The following is a 14,438-nucleotide window of genomic DNA, read 5'->3' on the forward strand; positions in this document are numbered from 1 at the left end:
TTTTGTAAAGCTCGGGTCTTTCCGATTTGAATTCTATATACAATGTTGTCTGATCAATAACATCTCAAGCTTCTTATAGATAATTTAACCTCAATCTAAAATTATACATACTCATATATAGAGATCTATCTTTTATTTAGTTCTAAACATTCCGTTTTCTAAATAGGAATGCCTTATACCAGTAAAAAACACCAACAAAACTACCAATTTTCATTCTGTTGTTGTTAGGTGCCATCAAATTATTTCAAACCCATTGTGGCCTGATGCCCCACAGAAGGAAGCACTGTCCAGTCCTGGGCATCCTCTGACTATTGTCCCTGGGGATAAGCCCATCACTGCAGCCGCTGTATCAACCCATCTCCATGAAGGCCATCCTCTTTTTCATTGCCCCTTTACTTTCTCAGGCACAATGTCCTTCTCCAGGGACTGGTTTCTCCTAATAACATGTCAAAAGTATGTAAGACAAAATCTCACCGTCCTTGCCTCTAAGGAGCACTCTGGCCCTACATCTTCCAAAGCAGATCTGCTTGTCCCTTTAGCAGTTCACAGTACTTTCAACATTCTTCCTCAGCACGATAATTCAAGTTCCTTCATTCGTGGTACTTTCATTAATTCATAGGACTTTCCATGTTCCTCTCCAGCATCACAATTCAAACATCAACGTTTCTATTTTTTTCCTCTTTGATTTTTTTAAATCGTTTTATTAGGGGCTCATACAACTCTTATCACAGTCCATACAAATATCAATTGTGTAAAGCACACTTGTACATTCATTGCCCTCATCATTCTCAAAACATTTGCTCTCCACTTAAGCCCCTGGCATCAGGTCCTCATTTTTCCCCCTCCCTCCCCGCACCTCCCCTTCATGTACCCTTGGTAATTTATAAATTATTGTTTTATCATATCTTGCCCTGTCCGACGTCTCCCTTCACCCACTTTTCTGTTGTCTGTCCCCGAAGGAGCAGGTCGCATGTAGATCCTTGTAATCGGCTCCCCCTTTCCAACCCACTCTCTCTACGCTCGCGGTATCGCCACTCCCACCACTGGTCCTGAAGGGATCATCCGCCCAAATTGTCTTTAGTCTGCCTCTCAATGCCCCACTCTCAGGTGCAGGCGGCAGTTGAAAAGACTATGCTTGAGTCAGGCAAACTTTAGTCCTCAAACTAACATCTTGCTTTTCAGCATTCTAAAAAGATCGACTCGTCTTTTGATCGCTTGGCTGTCGCTTCCATGAGCACTGATTATGGATCTAAGCAAGAGGACTCCTTGATAAGGATATTAACATGGGGAAACGTTTGTCTTATTTTTGACACAATACTGCATATTTCAATATAATGAAGCTTTTTGTTCCAGCTTCTGAGTAAAGAAACTAGTTGGAAAATTTAGCAAAAGTAATGCAAAATGTGCCAACTAAAAACCTTTATTCCAGCAAATATGTTCTAAGAGACTTAGTTGCCTTTCTAGTATATTTACCAAAGTATAACTTGATAGCTTTTAAATATGAAATAAGTACACAAGTATAGTAAGACAGAGTAGAACTGTAGGGAAAGACTTCTGTGAGTTATTTTGCGTGGACATTTATACATTCTACTACTAGTCCTCCTTTATAAAATTTCCTGAAAAGTCTTTTGTGTTACTCCTCACTGAAGCGTTCTTAGTAAATACACAAGTAACTATCTCCCTTTGGGAGAGTTTAAAGTCTAAATTGATTATGTTAATTATCAATTAACAGGTTGACCTAATTAAATGTAATTAGTCAGTGTTGTTAATTCTAAGCAACATCCTCTGGGAGATCTCACCTTTTGAGTAAACTGGGTTAAAAAACCTAAATCTTCACTTATCGTAAGAAAATGAGGCAGCAGTCATATGTTTATGGTCACGTAACAATGGATATTTCATTTACCCATTTGCATCATTAAAATTAAGATTTCTAATGTAACCTTCTCATATGACAATATAGGTCTTTAGACAGTAATAAAGTGCTTCCATTGAGATCATATTGAAAAACTAAGAACTACAAAATCATGATCTATATTATGAATAGCAATCTACTAGTATAAATGGCATATTTTATCATTATTAATAGCCTCATGAATCCTGCAATGTTGTGATGTATCTTATTGACTCATTTTTATGTTTCATAATATAGTGTATGTGTCATTATATATGTAATATATATATTATATATTGTCTCCCTTCTTTGCTCTTGCACGGTTCCATCCCAGGGCGTCATAGGAAATAGTACTTTCAAAGAGCTCTGTCCCTGTTTTCACTTGTTTTTCTCTTTTTTGCTTGCCTCAGGTGATTAATTTACTGTAAATTTGGCTTTATTTACTATCTGTGTTCTGGAAGATGCTTATATCTTTACATAAAGTCTTGAACAATATTTTGCACTTCCAAAATATATCCGACAGACTGCTCAAGATATCAACATAGGTGATCAGCAGTCTTAAAAAAAATCAATCCATCTCACATTGTACGCTTCACCTGTCCTGACTTCCAAACCACTCTCTTTGCCCCCATTCTGGTGCTAACTGTTTCTTACCTGGACTTTGTCAGGAATCTTTATGTCTCTGGTTTCAATCTTGTTCCTTCTCCCCATTATCCCCCCTAAGTACTTCTAGTAAGGGCGTGGGTTACTCAATTGGAAAGTGTTAACCTCTTTTTGTCACTTCCCTCACCTTACCAAGAATCTAAAACTCCCTCTCCATCAAGTACAGAATGAAGTCCAATATCAACATTAGTGTGTGAATCCTGTTCCCCTCTGGACTACATTTTGAAATATAAGCTTTAGTAATACCAGGCCTTTTGTACTTCCTGGCAGTTATATCGTTTTAAGCTAAGTCTATAATACTATATTGCTAAATGCATAATATGTTCTTTTAATTTTATTGTGTTTCTAATGCAGATAATATATTATTACATACTTTTTGTAACAAAACATAAATGAAATGGTAACGATATACAGAGAATCAAAAGAAACTCTCCCTGACCCACTTTTTATTACATTCAGTTTCTATCAAGAATCACTACTTTTAAATGATACATTTATTCTATGCTTACTTATCATAATATTCAGAAACTATATATGTATATATGCATATATATGCCATTGAGTAATTGATAGTTACAGTGATCGTAAAGGAAAGAGTCAAACTCTTCTTTAGGGTTTCTGAGACTAAATCTTTATCGGAGTATATAAACTCATATTTCTTTCTCAGAGGAGCTAGTGGATTTGAACTGCCAACCTTGCAGTTAAGTCGCCCAATACTGAGCCACAGCACCACCAGTGATCATATATATATGAGCAAACACACACACACACACAAATGCAAATGTCAGACAACTTAAGTCAATTATTTAATAAGTAGGAAAAAACTCTTTATCTAGATATATTCTGTGTATACATAAAATTACATTCTGTCACTTATCAGTGACAGTAGATGGTACTTTTTTTCGGAATAGTGATAGTGCTCAGTTATTACTGCCCCTGTGGGTTTCGGAGACTGTAACTCTTTGTGGGAATAGAAAGTCTCATCATTCTCTTGAAGACCAGGTGTTGGTGTCAAACTATTGACCTGTGGCTACCAGCTCAGTGCATAACTTCTATGACACCAGGTGTCCTTAATCCCATTAGTAAAGTTATCTTTAGTTTAAAAAAAGTGTGCCAACTGTTTTGTTTAAAGTGTATGATGATCTCTAAAAACAAATCCTTATAAAAATATATTCTCTGTGTGATTAAAAGTCCAAGAAAAAAACGACTTAGCAGATGAATCAATTGTACAAACCAAACTCACCCCTGGGGCGTAGAGTCACAGTGACCCTAAAGAACAATGTGGATGTCTTCATGGAAGCAGCCCACCACACCTTTCTACTGCAGCGCACCACCACCAACCCCTGGGTTCAAAGCGGAACAGTTCGATGCTCAGGATTCATATCACTTAGATAAGGAATACGAAAACGAAAAGATCTTGTTTATTTTATATTCAACTCAATGTTGTCTCACACAGTAGGGCAGCAGCATCTCCTACAGGACAATTTGCTGCCAGTGGCATCATTGTATAATGATAATCAATGACTAATTCTGGAAGAAAACACCAGTCAGTTAATCAACATTGACTTATAAATGAAGAAATGGACAATCTAATATGTTATATCAAGGGCTAAGGAGATTTGCCCACATCTCAAGTATGAGTTTAATGCATTATAAAAGTCAATGGGATTCTATTGATTACCTGTTTAAAGTTTTATTACCACAAATTATTTATGATAAGATTAATTATCTCTATCAGTGTTCACATTAGATTAAAGGGAGTATTTCATGTCTAGGATAAGGTGTTCACAGACCTAAAAGAATATATTTTGATTTAAAGGTGAAAAATCATTTTTATACTATCACACTGATGAACAGTAATTCTATATAAAAAGTTATTTGATTTTTCACATCGGACAGTGATGCCAAATATATATATTTCAATATAATGAATGCTGAAAAAAGTATTTTCTATTATATAGAAGGAAGCATTGGTTCAAATTTATAAACTAGCAGAACAAATTCATCTCCTAGATGGGTTTTGTTTGATTTTTATATAATTAAGTTTTTATTTTGGAGATGATCTTGTGTGTGTGCATGTTTATGATCTCGCTTTATCCTTCTATCCCAACCCTTCCTGCCTAATGAGCTTCACCCCTGGGCAGAGGCCACCCCTGATGTGGTGGTTGATTGCGTCCATTGGTGCGCTCCTCCCGTATGTCTTTGCTCACCTTACGCATAGCCCTCTCTATCATTTGGCTGTATTTTGAGCACAGGAGTTAAGGTGATTTTTTTAATAGAGACGTTTCAAATGAAAATTTAAAACAAACATATCTGTACACACGAGTATCATTAGCAATGGCAACAGTTAGCCACCTTTTTAGAGAGAGGATATACTCTCCATCGTACCACCATTCACACAGTGCCCACCTACACATGCTCACTGCGACTCTTCACTCTTTCCTACTACTTTAGTGACTTCTGTGGACTTGAATTTCTCAGTCCTAGTATAAGTAATCGAAAATAAAAACACGTGCAATATATGTTCTCTACCTAAAACAAGATAGTAAATTTATTCCTGAAGAAGGAGAGTTTAATTTCAATTTCAGCTTTGTCCCTCACTTACTGTGGGACAGTTGTTATCACACTGCTGTCCTATTGGCCTGAGAAGCCTCTGAATTAAGAGAGTTTTTAATAATTTTGTAGTTCTAATTCCTTGTATCCCTAATGAATGTAATATTTTTTAAAATCTTAGTGGACTCAATTTCAATTTAAAATAGTTCTTGAAACTTTAACAGATACATGATACCTTCTTTAGACACTATTAGCAGGTCAGAATGGTATTGCAAGAGTTTGCACACAGAGCAACTATGCAAATATTTACAACTTCTAGGAGCTAGAGTAAATTTATTCTATGAATTTTAATTTGAAATACTAATACTAAGAATTATTTAGTGAAGTAAAACTAAAAGGGTCTCATAAAGGAATTAAACAGATCTTACCTTGACTGCTAATATTACATGATATCCTTCATGGAGTCTTACTAGTGATCATATGCAAAATCCCCAAACCAAAGCCATTATTAGGTAGATTCTGGCACCTGGCAACCATGTGCAGAAAACCTTTGCACTCCTTAGGTTTTTCATTGTTCTGAATTTATGCAAGATAATTTTCTTTTTTTTTGCAAGATAATTTTCTAAGGCACCTCTGGGTAGGTTGGAACTACCAACCTTATGGCTAATATCTGAGTTCTTGACTATTTAGATCTAAAATGGTCTTTCATTTGTCTGTACTTAATTTTATCTGGAGTAGCCCTGATCTACCTACTTTCCTCCACCTAGTTGCTAGGTGTTTTGATCTCTTTTCCTGGTTCCCACCTATCATACTTTAATAATAATTTCACTTCAGTTAAGCAGGATACTCGGGAATATTGTAGAGATCATTTCCTGTTTGTTTAACAATAAAGTATGAACATATTTTCTGTTTTGATTATCCCCTATCATTATATAATGTTTTATAGAATGTTGGACTCAACTTTGCACCATGAAACTGAAGGTTCCAAATTCTCCCTGTTCCAGGACGTCAGACATACCGTTTTCTCCACTGGTTGGCATATAAGACGAGAGCATGTGGACCAAGTATGGCCAACTGATATCTAGCCTGGGATGCTGAGTCAAAATAACGGAGGAATGGTGGTTTCAGAAGGTAACTCTCATGTTTTTCAGCTTTGACTTTGGTAGTGTTCACAATGGCAGCATGGCTATATTTTCTTTTCTAGGCTGTAGTATTGACTCTATTCCTTGCTGCCTAGTTACCTGAATTTTGTATCAATATTTGATCTGGATTTTCAAACTTTACTGTTGATTCTATGATCTATGAGATAGCTCCCAATAAGTTCCCATTTTTAAAATGTATTCAAGATTTTTTACATTTGCAGGAATACCAAAGATATAGTTATAGCTAATAATATTTGTTCTCAATCAACAAACACTCCACACACATGAACTTCCCTTATCCCTGACAGGATGAATTCAATGTCTTTTGTACGTCTGTCCACTAAAGAACTAACTGCAAGAAGTTAAATATGAAACATAACAACTGACGAGGAAGGTGTAATAAACGACTATCGCCATATTGGCGGTCTTTTATTGCTCAGAAGATGGCATGGTGTACAGCGAGGAGCATTTGTGTCTCGTCATCTGTGGGTTGGCCAAAATGTAGCTGATCTGGATTGGCTGGGGCCGCTGTCAGGTGTGGATCCATTCAACTTTGACAACTCCCTGTCGATTGGTCCCTGTTTGCTTCACATGCGTTCAGTCTGGGGCCTGAGCTGAAGGGCAGCACATGTCTGAGAAAAGCTCTTCTTAGAGAAGTAAAACCATAGAGGCACAAGAGGGTACTGGCAAACAAGCCACCCCCTACGCCGACGCTGTTTTCTGCTGTCCACATTAGTTTGCTAAGAAAAGCCAAAAGTCAAGAGACTGGGAAATTCCTCCATCTTTAGGAGGGAAAAAATGACACAATTCCCTGTCAAAGAACAAAGGAAAGATATTTTTGTGATCCAGGAGCCCTGATGGCAATGTCAGGTAACTATTTGACTGCTAACTGTAAGGTCAGCACTTCACTTCTTCTATATTTTTGTTTATTAAATAGTTCCATGATTTTGTAGCAATACTCTTTTACTTAGCCCAGTTTTAGAATTCCCTTAAGACCTTTCTCTAGGGGAAAATGACCATAGAGTAAGCACAAGGTAAATTATACTAAGTAATGTCAATTGAACTTTAGTATCTTTCTATAGTTTTATTCACTTGTTAGACAATAAACAAAAACAATAAAATCAAACCCTTTGGCATCAAGTTGATTCTGACATATCACAACCGAAGGCAGAGTAAGAGTGCCTATTTTGTTTCCAAGGCTCTAGATAATCTTCAGAAGTGGACTGCTGCCTCATCTTTCTCACAGAGAACAGCTAGTGTATTTGAACTGCTTACCTGACAGCACTGCAGCACTTGCACCCTGGAGCGCCACCTGCCTTTTCATCTTGGTAATTCTATCAGAATGACTGCCAATCCTACTTTTATTCCTTAGTATGTATTTGTTCTCTGGATCTCGGTTCTGCTACATATTCTGCATAATATCTATTCCTTTCTTATACAAAATATTTGTATTTTATCAGATGTAAAATAATTTATTATACAGTAGCTCTCTGATTTAATATCCCATAAGTATTTCTACTAACCCTCCAAGTTTATTCGTTTGTGACAGAAACTTTGTCAAAAAGGTTAACATCTAACGAAGTAAAATTCTATTGTTCTTTAATAGTATTTCTAATTTTACCTTTTAGACCATTAAAATGTTTCCAAATGAGCTCTTAAAAATTGATTTTATGTAATATTATAAATTCATTCAGAGAAGTGAGTTATTTGTTCTTTTTTCCAGTAGAGAGACCATTTGTGCTTTCTCTTTGTAACAGAATTACAAATTAACTAGCTTACCTTAGGATCTATGAGTTTAAGATGCATACTCCTTTGACACTTTAATTATACTGGGAAACTCCAACAGTGTTCTAATAAAGCCTCAATGCTAGAAAGTTAATTGTTTATGCTACTTACCTCATTACGTTCTTTTCCATGGTACATTTTGCTAATGCATTTCATTTGATCTGAGAAAAAAATTTTTAATTTGCTTTATGAAATACTTAGAGCCAATAAATATGGTAAAATAAGAATGTTATAGGTTATTTATAAATTTATTTTAGCTTTTAAGAATCCTAAACATTATACCACGTCCCTAAAATAATGAAAATAAATAGTATTTTGATGAAATGGGATAATTCAGTTATAGCCACTTGCTTAAATTTTCTGGTGTAGAAAACAAGCAACATATGCATATAAAATACAAAAAAATATTTTTTAAAGTAATGTTTATATCTATATTGTATCTCAGAATACTAATCAATTTTACAAAGAGTAACTTAATTTCTGGGAAATTGAGTGGGGCTTTTCCCTAATATTTTTGAATAATGCATATATTCTTCAATATAAATATTATTCAGAACCACAATGCACACAGTTTTTTTAATGCTTTATGCACTAAAACTTAAGTATAATTGAAAATATTTGCCCTTATTTTTCTTATATAAACACTTCATATATATGTTTTGGGAAAATTGTCAGAAATGCTAACCATTATGAATTACTCAAATGAATTAAAAAGAAGTAAACATAATACTTAAAGAAGATTCCTAATATATAAAGAAAATGATAAATGTATTTCAAATGAAGTTCAAATAAGCAGCATAGTCTATTTATAGGCAAAGGTCCACACCCACCATCGTTACCATTGAGTCGTTCCAACTCACAGCAAGCAGATTAGAACTGCGCCATCCGGGTTCCGCGAACGTGAATCTTCATGGAAGCAGACTGCCTCGTCTTTCTCCCACAGGGAAGCTGGTGGACTTCACCCACATATCTTTAGGTAAGCAGCCTGACATGTAACCCACTGTGTGAGGAGTGGGTTATTACTCTCCCCGTTTTGTTATTTTTGTATGATAATATTATTATGGACCTCTGAGGAAGTAGAAAGTGGATACCTGTCACTTTTTAAGAAATTTTAAGTTCATGAATTCTTGTTGGTTTATATGTAACTTTATATTATCAATCCTTAGAATTTTTTCCCCCCAGGGGAGAGCACGAACACAGTCCCCCACTACCACAAATCATGCAGTGGAGCTTCCCACATTTGGGGAAATCGCAGGGGTCAGCACACCCGGAGTGCAATGGATGAGCCCCGCCCTGGGAAAACCACCTTCGTGACCATGGTATCTCCCTGCCAGGTAAGTATTCCTTAGAATTCTTCAGGGAGAGATAAAGGCCAAATAGTTCAAATAATTTATATATTGTGCAGGTATCATTTTCTAGGAAAGAAATAAGGAAAAGTAGGTGTCATTTTAAATAAAACAATGGCTTTAAGAATTAGAACTTTGTCTTTAAATCCCTGTAAATAAACTAGATTTTCAAGAATATCATAGCATTAGGTCTTCCAAATAAGAAATGCATGCCTCTGGTGATAAAAGAACCCAATCCGAAATTAAGCTAAAAGGTATTGCTACAATATCATATATACTTTTATTAAACAAAAATATCAAAATGTAAACCTACTATTTCTCAGCATGTTCCTTACGTAGTTCCATGGTCTTCTGAAGCAGCGTTTCCATCCCTATAGTGCCCTGTGCTCTTCTGTGAGCAGGATGTCAAACGTTTGAGAAAAAACAAAGGCATCTCAATGGGCAGGAGCAGGGCCCCAGAGTGGCTGGGGTCTTGTGCTGCCGTGGATGCTCCTAGGACAACGTTGCCTCTTTGAAGAAGGAGCAGGTGCAGTGGTGGGATGGGAAACGTTCACTGACCCAGCTTTCCTGACATTGTTCTCACCGTCACAGTTTTTCATTTTCTTAAACTGTCTTTGTGATTGCATGGTTTTCCTGTGTCCCTCCAGAAAATCTATCAAGGTGACTCCTTTGCAGTCCGAAAAGTACCTGCCAAGACCCTCTGAAAGGACTCCTCAACATTGACGCTCCCTGGCCCGGGATGTCCCCGCAGAAATCAGTTTTGTTTGGACCTCGTCCTCTAAGGGCGTCAAATGAAAACAACTGATGGTAGCCGCCCACTGATCACAAACATAGCTTTACACCTATTTTGTTTGCAATACACCCAGACATACATGGGCTGGAAATTTAGTTAACTACCTTAATATAACAAAGGGGGATTAATTCTGGGAATGCAAATCTGATTCAATACTTCTAAATATTTCAATGTAATATATTTTCCTTTTTAAAAAGTACAATGTTTGTGGGTATATTTTGTTAAATGAAGCTTTGAATATAATTTTAAACAGGTTCTGTGAAATGTTGATCCATGAGGTTTGTTTTGGGGTTTTTTAATCTTTTAATTGGGGGCTCATACAACTCTTATCACAATCCATACATACGTCAATTGTGCCAAGCACATTTGTACATTCCTTGCCCTCATCATTCTCAAAATATTTGCTCTCCACTTAAGCCCTTGGTATCAGCTCCTCATTTTTCCCCCCTCCCTTGCTGTTCCCCCCTCCTTCATGAACCCTTGGTAATTTATAAATATTATTATTATTTTGTCATGTCTTACACTGTCTGACGTCTCCCTTCACCCACTTTTCTGTTGTCCATCCCCCATGGAGCGGGTTATATCTTGTTCTTTGTAATCTTTTCCCCCTCTCGACCCTACCTTCCCTCCACCCTTCGGTATCGCCACTCTCACCCCTGGTCCTGAGGGGTTTATCTGTCCTGGATTCCCTGTGTTTCGGGTTCCTATCTGTACCAGTGTACATCGTCTGGTCTAGCCAGATTTGTAAGGTAGAATTGGGATCATGATAGTTGGCGGGCAGGGGAAGGGGGGAGGGGAGGAAGCATTTAAGAGCTAGAGGAAAGTTGTATGTTTCATTGTTGCTACACTGCACCCTGACTGGCTCTTCTCCCCGCGACCCTCCTTCATTAAGGGGGTGTCCCGTTACCTACAGATGGGCTTTGGGTCTCTACTGTGCAATCCCCCTCATTCACAATGATATGGTTTTTTGTCCTTTGATGCCTGATACCTGATCTGTTTGACACCTCGTGGTCACATAGGCTGGTGTACTTCTTCCATGTGGGCTTTGTTGCTTCTGAGCTAGATGGCGGCTTGTTTATCTTTTAACCTGAAAACAAAGTCTGTCATTTTAGTTCTTTAAAAGTATTTATTGCCGATTAGGTGGGGGTTTACTTTGTAACTGACATAGAGATCGCAGAATAGTTTACCCTTCACCTGCTCCTTGATAGCTCTTCTTCCTCTTGAAGAGTATTGTCTTCCAATTCACCCAAATTAACACCTGTCACTATTTAATCCATGGCTATATCTTCCCTGCCTCGCCCTCCCCACCCTGGCAAACTCCAAATACTACCTTCACTACCTCTGTCTTTATCTGGGACTCATATAACATTTGTCCTTTTGTGATTGGCTAATTCCACTCAGGTCCATCCACGCTATGCGATGTTTTGTGGTTTTGTCATTGTTTTTAGGGATGCACAGTCTTTCATTGTATGTATCTGCGAAAGCTTATTTATCTGTTCTACTGCTGATGGGATTTTAGGTTGCTTATATCTTCTCGCGATTGTGAACAGTGCTGTGATGAACCTGAGGGCACACATGTCTGTTCGTGTCAGACTCCTCCCTCTGTATGATATATACCCAGCAGCGGGATAGCAGGGGCGTAGGTCTGACAAGGTTTCTTGGTATTGGTGGATAATTTAAATGATCCTGTTATATTACACTATAAATATTCAAGCTGTTACTTTAAGGCAAGAAGCACTGTTGACCTTATAAAATCTTGGAAATGAACATTTGAGAGAAGGGAATAAGAACTTCTAATCATCAACCTAAATTTTTCAATATAATTGGTGGTGCCATTTACCTTGAGAAGTGAAAGCATAATTCCGCTTCCCTTTGTAGTTGACATATGGAGGACAAGTAATTAGTGGAACAGGAGCCTCTCTACTTGGCAGTAACTCTGCAAATTATTTTTTAGTATCACAAAGCCAGCAATTCAAGTCCACCAGCCATTTCCTGCAAGAAAAATGAGGCTATTATTATTTTCATATCTAGACTTACACCACCCTGGGAGGAGGGGATGGATTATATGTCGATCATTGCTATCGGTTCCCCCTTGCTCCTGCCACCTTCCTCTTACTCTCCTGGTATCGCTACTCCCATTATTGTTTCTGAGGTGCTTATCTGTCCTGGATTCTGTGTGTTGCGAGCTCTTATCTGTACCAGTGTACATGCTCTGGTCTAGCCGGATTTGTAAGATAGAAATGGGGTCATAATGGTGGAGGAGAGGAAGCATTAAAGAACTAGAGGAATGTTGCATGTTTCTTCAGTGCTATACTGCACCCTGGTTGGCCCGTCCCTTCCTTGTGACCCTTCTGTGAGGGGATGTCCAGTTATCTACAGATGGGCACTGGGTCTCCACTTCAGGCCCTTTTGTTTGCATAGATGTGACTTTGGGGTCTTTTGATGCCTCATACCTGATCCTATCGATACCTCATGATCACACAGGCTGGTGTGCTTCTTCCATGTGGGCTTTGTTGCTTCTCAACTAGATGGCCACTTGTTTATTTGCAAGCCTTTAAGACCCCAGATGCTCACACAGGCTGGTGTGCTTCTTCCATGTGGGCTTTGTTGCTTCTCAACTAGATGACCACTTATTTATTTGCAAGCCTTTAAGACCCCAGATGCTATATCATCTCATAGTTGGGCACCATCAGCTTTCTTCACCATATTAGCTTATGCACGCATTTTGTCTTCAGCGATCACGTCGGGAAGCTGAGCATCATAGAATGCCAGGTTATTAGAACAAAGTGTTCTGGCATTGAGGGAGTACCTGACTAGAGGCCCTACGTCCATCTGCTACCTTGTTACTTAACATATAAATATATGTACATAGACCTATCATTATATACAAATATATTTACATATGTACATGCCTTGAGAATTCAAACTAGTTTGGAAGAAATAGAACTTAATTTGAATATAGTTACTAACCAAAACAGAAAACACATTAAACAACTTTTTTTTTTTACTTTCTTAATTTCATGCTTGTGCACTGTTTGGAAAATATACAACATTATACACAATATAGTTATAATTTTCTGAAAAATTATGCAGAAAAGGCTAGGCACTTTTAACCAGCAATATATTTGTATGGTACCAAAGCACATCAACCATTTTGCTCAATTAATAAGCAAATATTAAGACCACATTTTTCATTACATAAAGAGTGTGAGCTCTGACAACAAGAATTTTACCTTTGACTTGCTGACTTTAAAATGGTCTCCTGAATCCCAGCCAGACATTTTTCAAACTTTAAGTGGAAACTAAATTTATCGGGGAAATATAAATGTATGTATTTTATTTTTACTTTTGAATAGTATATTATTAACACTATTTCTAAATGTCATTATTCTAAATTATCTAGATCATTAATAAGCATTAGAAAAACATGATTAAAAACTTGGTTTTTCCTACTTTATGATAATAAATATCATAACAATAACGTTCATTTAAGCAAATCAAATATGACCAGTAAAGAAATTAAAGCATGCGTCTTAGAGGAAATGTTTGATAGCACATTTTCTGTGCTTCAGTTGTCACTGTTGTGGTGGTGGCTGTTAGTTGCCATAGGAACCCCATGCACGAAAGAAGGAAACACTGCCCAGGCCTGTGCCATCCTCATACATGTATGCCCGAGCCCCTTGCTGCAGCCACTGTGTCCGTTAATCTCCTTGAGGGCCTTCCTCTTTGAGTCCCCTCCTACTTTGCCAGGTATGGTGACGTTCTCCAGGGACTAGTCTCTCCTGACAACAGGTCCAAAGGATGTGTGCCAAAGTCTCATGGTCCTTGCCTCTAAGGAACACTCTTACCATACTTCTAAGAAGTGGCTGACCCAAGCTATGGTGTTTTGAATTGCACCCTATGCATGGGAAATTTGGACCTTAAATAAGGAAGGCCAAAGAGGGATCTTTGAATTGTGGTACTAGAGAATAATATTGAAAAGTCCCATGTTATTCAGTAGACCTTGGCTATTTAAGTAGTTAATTGTCACAGATTCTACTCTTCAGCATGGTCTCTGTAACCTCTAACTTTAGAAGTGTGCTCACTTATTGAAGTGTGATATTTAATCATTTATTCTGAGGTAGAGCCTATGAAAGTGTCATTTAGCCAGCATCAGAGCCTCAAGTTTCCGTCATCTTGATATGATAGCATCTGAGTTCTTAAAGGCTTGAGGTTAAACAAATGGCCATCTAGCAGAGAAGCAACAAGCCCACAGGGAAGAAGCA

At 37.5% G+C, this 14,438-nt stretch overlaps 1 non-coding gene across 1 annotated transcript; it reads right to left on the minus strand.

Annotated features, from left to right (window-relative positions):
* Nucleotides 1-9,213: 9,213 nt before the first annotated feature.
* Nucleotides 9,214-9,376, minus strand: LOC115872151. Its single transcript, XR_004047694.1, has one exon. It is a non-coding gene; the product is annotated as a U1 spliceosomal RNA (small nuclear RNA).
* Nucleotides 9,377-14,438: the final 5,062 nt, after the last annotated feature.

Source organism: Echinops telfairi, unplaced genomic scaffold, assembly GCF_000313985.2.
Source record: "Echinops telfairi isolate 266 unplaced genomic scaffold, ASM31398v2 ScPeMD7_3;HRSCAF=10, whole genome shotgun sequence".
Lineage (NCBI taxonomy): Eukaryota > Metazoa > Chordata > Mammalia > Afrosoricida > Tenrecidae > Echinops > Echinops telfairi.